This window comes from Gossypium raimondii, chromosome 7, assembly GCF_025698545.1.
Source record: "Gossypium raimondii isolate GPD5lz chromosome 7, ASM2569854v1, whole genome shotgun sequence".
NCBI classification, from domain to species: Eukaryota; Viridiplantae; Streptophyta; class Magnoliopsida; order Malvales; family Malvaceae; genus Gossypium; species Gossypium raimondii.
In genome coordinates this window covers 7007003-7014744 of record NC_068571.1, presented here as the reverse complement: position 1 = coordinate 7014744, position 7742 = coordinate 7007003, and positions in this window count along the sequence as shown.

Here is a 7742-nt window from a genome sequence, read left to right as displayed (position 1 = left end):
TTGAAATAATTTGAACATATGTGGTAAATAGTAGTTAAAGGAGGATTATAAAATGATCCAAAATACCTATTTGTGTTTTTATAGAAGAATCATGATTAAAGTTTGCTATGATTATTGTTGAAACTCCTGAAGATATCAAACTGTATTTCCCCCCAAAATTTTTCCGCACTCATGACTTTCAAAAGAATGGTGAGATAAATGCTTAGCAGATACATTCAAATAGTCATTAAAAGTAGATATCTACTTCATTTATATTTCTTATGCCTATAAATAGAGACTTTGGAGAAGCTTTGTAAATATTCTGATTGATCAATAAAATACAGTCTCTCTTTTGCTCTCCCATTTTCTTTGTTCTTTACTCTCTATCTATTTATTTTATAACACAAACTTTTTTTCCTTGCTTTTACTTGAGAAAATTGAGGAGGAGATTGACAATTTTGATTAGAAGTGGGAACCCTAGCTTACTCCAAAATGCCCTTCTTTCAAGGACTAAAGTATCCATCTCTCCTTGTGATAATGACTAAATTCCTTTTATTTTACTAAGGAAGCAAAGATAAAAGATTTTTGACAAAAAAATAGTAAAGGAGAATATATAATAATGAATATGCCTGTGGATAAATATAGGAAATATTTAGCACAAAAATTTAATTTAATTTTAATAATATTTTATATTAATTAAATTATAAAATAGGACCTTATTTTTAATGTTAAACAATAACTTAGATCACAATGATCCAATCCATATTACAAAATTTGTACCAAAATTTAATCCATATTAACATAAATGAATAATGGAATGATTTAATAAATGTAATGGAAGGTTGATGAAAAGAAAGGCAAAGTATGAAACAAGTGGGCATCTCTTTTGTTTCTATTCCTGCAATGATGACAAGCTAAAAGTAATAAAGGATGCTTAATTACCCACGGTTGATTCTACTCATGTACCTTTTTTTCTTCATCTCCTACCTCACCCAAGAAATCTATTAAAAACAATGGGCGGTTTCATAAACTAATTACACTCTTCCATTATTTCCTCTTCAAGAATATTATTTGAAACACGTTTATGGTAATTCGAAAAAGTTACCACGTGTGGATACAACAACTATTCCAATAGATGCTAAAAAAAGTAGAGTGGGTTTATTTTATGGGTATTTGAATGGAGTTGGAATCTTGAAATTATTCTTATTGACAGGGCCATTGTATTTTTTGGTGTTGAACTTGTTAATAAGGTTTACTTTGATATCTATACATTTTTTTGGTCCACTTTCTTGTACATGACAACTTTTTCCATTCCCATCATTAAACTTGGAACTCCAAAAAGTTGTGATGGCATGGCACTATGAGATTGTGTCATATCATCACCTGAAACTTTTAAAAATATAATTTGTTTATTTTTTTAGATTATATATATTAATTTTCAGGAGATGACATAGCATAATCTAAAAAGGTCATGCTGTTGCACTTTTACCTAATTGACATATTTAAGGCCTAAAAATTACCTTAACCCAAATTGAAAAAAGAGTATTGTTTTCAATATATGGAATTCTTAAAAGAAATTAAGGATAGGATGCAATAAATTTTGTTTGTTTTAGATCTATTTTTTTTAAGTGTGTTGATATGAGGTTGGAGGTTGGTGGTTGAAGATAGTTCAAGTTGTGATACAGTGTTAAGAGTTGCAGAGGGGGATCTGGAGAGAAAGTGGATGGCCTATTTTTCTAGTAAGAGGAAGGTCAATAGGCGTTAGGGATACTATATGTGGGCTCTAGATAACAAAAATCATATTTATCTCACTGTCAACAGACCTAGTATTTGTCCATAGTGTTGGAATATATGTTAAATATCAAGTTTCAACAAAGGATTCATATTTGAAAGCAATCAAGATCATTAGAGCTCAAGTTTTTAGTTTAATAAATATATCAATTTTAATTGTTAACTGGAATAATCAACTTCAAATCACCAAGAGGGAATGTGAATTGGCCTTTAAGAAAATGGTGGAAGCAAAGAAAAAATATTCAACAAAGAACACAACGATTTATAGTGGTTCGGCCCCCTATTGCGTAGCCCATTATCCTAACTTTCCACAACTAAAGATTTTCTCAAATTCACTAATTTGATAATCTTTGAGGACAAGGTTTAACCATACAATCTCCCTTAAGATTTCTACCCAAAATCTTAAGCTTGCAATTCCCTTAAGGTTTTTACCTAAACCTTAAGATTCAACCTTCTCAAAGAGAATAACAAATAGCAAACTAAGAAGTAATCCTTACAAGATCAGAATGTTTGCCAATTAAGCAGAAGTAAACATGAATACTCTTGAGCTAAAGAATGACAATGAAAGCTCACAAGTGTGTACAAGAAAAGTATGAAGGAATTAAGCACTAAGGTTGTTTTGATTGATCTTTAAGCCTTATGATCTCTCTTATTATTGTAGGACCTTTGGAAGATGGTATTTATACACTCTAATTCATTTCCAACTATTATGGTTGTTGAGGAAATAAATAGAGTCGTTGGGGATGAAAATACCAGATCATTAAATTCACCTACAACAAAAGGTATCGATACTTTGTCTACGGGTATCGGTACTATTAGCATTTAATACAAAGTTCAGTAACTGTTGGAGCTAAAGATATCAATACAAATGAACTTTTGTCGATACTATATAAAAAGTATTGATATTGGATCGATACTTAGATGGTTGAAAATAAAATATCAATTTGGTATCGATTTAGAATGGGTATCGATAGTTTGAAAACTAACGATACTTAGCCAAAAGTATACTTTTTGGCCTGGAGCAATTGTAACGCCTCAAAGATTTAATCTTTGCTTTGATAAAAAAATTATGGTTAAATACCTATTTGGAAATGAAGTTTGTGACTATGGATTTCGTTAGTGGGTTGCCTTTGACACCCACTAAGAAGAATTCATTTTGGGTCATCGTGGATCGTTTGACCAAGTTTGCCCATTTTCTTTCAGTCAGGACCATTTGTTCTTTGCAAAAAATGGCTAAGTTGTATATTTCTGAGGTGGTCAGACTTCATGGGGTTCTGGTCTCAATTATCTCTGATAGAGACCCTCAGTTTACGTCTTGATTTTGGAAGAAACTACATGAGGCTTTGGGTACTTGGTTACATTTTAGTACTGTTTTCCATCCTCAGACTGATTAGCAGTAAGAGTGAGTGATTCGATTCTATAGGATATGTTACGAAGTTGTGTCGTCGACTTTCGTGGTAGTTGGGAGGAGTTTCTGCCGCTGGCTGAATTCACATATAATAACAGCTTTCAGTCTAGTGTTCATATGGCACCATACGAGGCTCTATATGGTTGTAAGTGTCGCACCCCTTTGTGTTGGGCTGGGCTGGGTGAAAAGTGGATTTTGGGTCCAAATTTGGTTTCTGAGACTGAGGATAAAGTTCAATTGATTTAGGACCATTTTAAGGCATCTTCTACTAGACATAAATCTTACGTGAATCTGAAAATGAGAGAGATTGAGTTTGGTGTGGGAGATCGGGTTTTCTTTAAGGTATTTTCTTGGAAAAAAGTTCTTCGATTCAGACGTAAGGGTAAGTTGAGCCCTGGATTCATTGGGCCTTATCAGATTCTAAAATGTGTTAGGTCGGTCGCTTATCAGTTGGAGTTGTCTCTGGAGTTAGATCGTATTCATGATGTGTTTCACGTCTCTATGTTGAGATGATATCGGTTTGACCCATCTCATATTGTGTCTGTTGAAGAGATTGAGGTAAGATCGGATTTAACTTTTGAGGAGGAACTAGTTCAGATTTTGGATCGAGATGTTAAGGTATTGAGAAGGAAGACCATTCCTTTGGTTAAGATTCTGTGGCAGAATCATGACATTAAGGAAGCCACTTGGGAACATAATGACTCGATTCGACAGCAATACCCACATCTGCTTGAATCAGGTAAATTTTGAGGCCGAAATTTCTTTTAGGGGAGGAGAGTTGTAACACCCAAAAAATTTGAGTTTTAATTTACTAAAATTTGTCAAATTAAGTGATCTTATTCAATGGTTAATTCTTTTGGATATGTGTTTGAGGTCATGTGTTCAAATCTCGCTCTTTGAAATTTTTACTATTTTTGTTTCTGTCCTTATCTATATTTATAGGACTTAAATTTTATTTTCACATAACTTGTGCCAAGAGCGAGTCTACTAGTAGGGAGTCAGTTTATCTTTTAGATTTTATTTTATTTTATTTTGAAATTAAAAAAAGGGGATTTCTCAAAATCTTTCCCCACTTGACACGTTTCTTCTTTTCTCCCTATTCTGTTCATTTTGTTTCTCTTTCCTTTTCACATGAATTCTAGTAAAAGAAGGTCTTCAACTTTTCTTTCTTCCTTTCTTGATTTTGTTTCCCCAAATTTTCTTTGTGTTCTTGACTGGTTGTTCTTGTGGTACTCAAATTCAGTGGTTGGTGTTGATTGAATTGTTTATAACTCGATTCTTGTGTAAGTATTGTCTATATTTGTTTCTTTTGTCACTGAAGCTCTTCCTTCCGTTATTTGTTTTTTTTTTTTTTGCTAAGTTGGGGTTTGAGTGCTGCGTTTTCTATTATTAATCTTTTGGGTTATCTAGGTGAAGGTGATGGAACGATTAATCCACTAGAGGATTAAGGCTTGTGAAGGTGTTGTTTACGTCCAAAGATACGAGATTTATGCCAATTTGGAATTGTTGTGGCTGTTTGGGTTAATCGTAATGTGGATTGGATTGATATTTTAGGAAAATCGAGGTAATGTGCCTTGCCACTATAGCTAACACTTCTTGATATTTGATTTTTTATTTTAATAACTTATATTTTGAAATAATTTAATTAGAATTAGAGAGTGGACTGAATATGAATGGGTGTATAATAATAATTTAATGTCTTTAAAATTTGATGATGTGACTTAATTTTATTGGTGCCTAAAAACATCAATTTTTAAGATCATCCCAGTATAAATTATTCTCTTATTTATAACCTATTCTATTCTAAGCGGTGAGTTTCATATTTTTCTCCGTTAGACTGAATCTTGTCACTAATGAGACCATCTGGCTCCAAAGGCTAAATCTTCATGTGGAAGCATTCCAAGTCGCACATCCTCATCAACGAAGGTCATTAAAGGCTTGGGGAATAGATAGGAGAGGAAATAAAAGAGAAAAAGAGAAAAGGCACTGGTTTATTAGGCGGCTGTTGAAGAAAGTAATTAGGAAGACGCAAGGTTACATGGGAGAGACAGATTGACATTAATGTGGGAGCTAGCTCAGAATCTACCCATTATGCCATAATACCACACACTAAATATTCTACTCCCAAAACAATGTTGTTGGCCACATAAATCTATCCTTTTGCTTTTGATTTGGACCCTATATAATATTATTTCTTTCATTAACTTCACGTGAATTTGTTCAATTTTGGTTTGACAAATAATCAAACACTAAGATATGTGGAATCATATACGCCTTCCCAATTCCAAAATGGATCGACTTTCCCTCACATGACTTTTCTCTTTTAAATGAAAAAAAAATTATTTATCACTTTAACTAGGAATCCCCAGTCTTTAATTTAGGCTTAGTATTCTTATACTCGATAATGACATTTGAAAATAAGTAAAATATCATACCAAATACGATATGACATAAAAAATCTCATAAACACTATATACAAAAATGTCAAAATATATCAAATAAATAAATTATTAATAATATTTAAAATTATGTAAAATTATTACAAGTTAAGCACAATTAAAACATGAGAAACAACATAAAAACAATACAAACACATAGATACGAATATATTATCTTCAGTCTATTATTATAGCTCATGTTTCATGTTTTTTACAATTTCAGCATTTTACTTAATTGTAATTAGTGTATGCATGTTGGTTACTTCCTAATTACGGTTGCTATATATAGAGGACCAGTTAAACATTATTGTTGAACAATTTTGGGTTGAAAAAGAAAAAATAATTTAGGGTGAGTTTGAATGAAAATTTTCAATATTTAACCTTTTAAATGTGTCTGATAATTATTTTAATTTTTTATTAAATATAAAATTTTCAGCAAAAAATGTTGAATAAGATAAGTAGATAAGTAGCTATTTATCACTTAATGTAAAAATATTAAGTTATTTTTATTTTATTAAAATTAAAATAAATGATTTTTTTAAAATGAAATATTCAAATTACTTTATTTTTTCCAAAACTATTTAAAATAATATAAAATATTACATTAATAAAATTAAAACTAAGAAACTACCCAAAAAACTAAGAAATAGATCATTTTAACTTTTATCAAATAATATAACTATATTTAATATTTATATTTAATAATTTAGTAAATGATTTTTAATAAATTTATCAAACACCCGTAATTTAGAAAAGAAATTTGGGTTAAAATGTGTTAAAAAGTATTATTAAAAAATACTATTTAAAATTTTAAGCATTTGGCATTATTATGAAAGAAGTTGAGTAAAAATATGAAATAATAAAATATATGCTTGAAATAATAAATGTACAATAAAGACATTTTATATGCTAATGAAGCTTTGATATTGTTAGTTAAAACATAATTTTTATGTTTTTGAGTACTTAAGTTTGAGTTTTATCATTCGTAATAAAAAAAATCTGTTGATAGACTAAACCAATAAGTAATACTATTATCAACTTGTGGCAAATTTAAGGGGCTGGAGGGACTTTGGTGCCCTCTAAAATGAAATATTTTTCATTTAGGCCATTTTATAGTTTATAAAATTTTAAATTAGTAATGATAAAATTGTACTTTCACCCACTCAAATATGATAAAATTTTGATTTAGTCCTTTAAAATTTATAAAGATATGGTTATTAAAATAGTAAAATTATATTTTTACTATCGTAAAAATATATAATTTAATTTCGACCCCTTCAAAAAAATTTCTGGATTCACCCCTATTATCGACCTATATTGACTTTGAGTGCAAAAGTTTAAACAAACCAAAATAGAGTGAATGGGATGATAATAAAGGTCCAACATGAAATCTAATCACATGGATTTTGAGTGAAGAAAAAAAAAAGGGGGTGAGTAGGAAGGATGGGGAAAGGTTCATTCATCATAAATCATTGTAAGGAAGAAAGAGAGGGGGATGGATCTAAGTTTTCCTTTTGTTGGGGATATGTTTGCAGGACTAAACGTAGGTGTTTAAATATAGGGGTGGGCTATGTGGATCTACCTAAAGTGCTAAAAGCCTAAAACAAATCTTCTCATTTCAAAATAAAAATATATGCTTGTCTGCCATTCAGCTATAAGAAGGGGGTCTATGTTCAATTTCGGGTACTTTACTTACACATCATCTGTTAAAAGAAATTTATTGCGGACTTGGTTAAACACAAATTCACAATCTTTTAAACGTGTTAGAATTATGAGGTATAAATCAAATGATAAATTGCATTCCCCAATGGTACACAATTTTCATTAGAGCACAAGAACAACACACAAACCCAATCTAGTTTAAATAGAGTGTAAGCCCAGGAAGCTCAAAATAAGTCCAACACCACCCACACCTTAAAGAGAGAAAATATCAACACAATTTCAATTCCAAAAGATTTTTTTTATTTGTCTTTGGAGGTATTGGACTCTACCGATTTGGGTGAGAGCAAACTCGGAGTAACTCAGTTTGTTTGATTGTATCCTGTGTGTTGATTTGATCCTCTAAAGAATTAGAATTTACTTCTTAAGGTTTAATTTTCTATTATGGTTGGGGTTGAAAAGTGTTT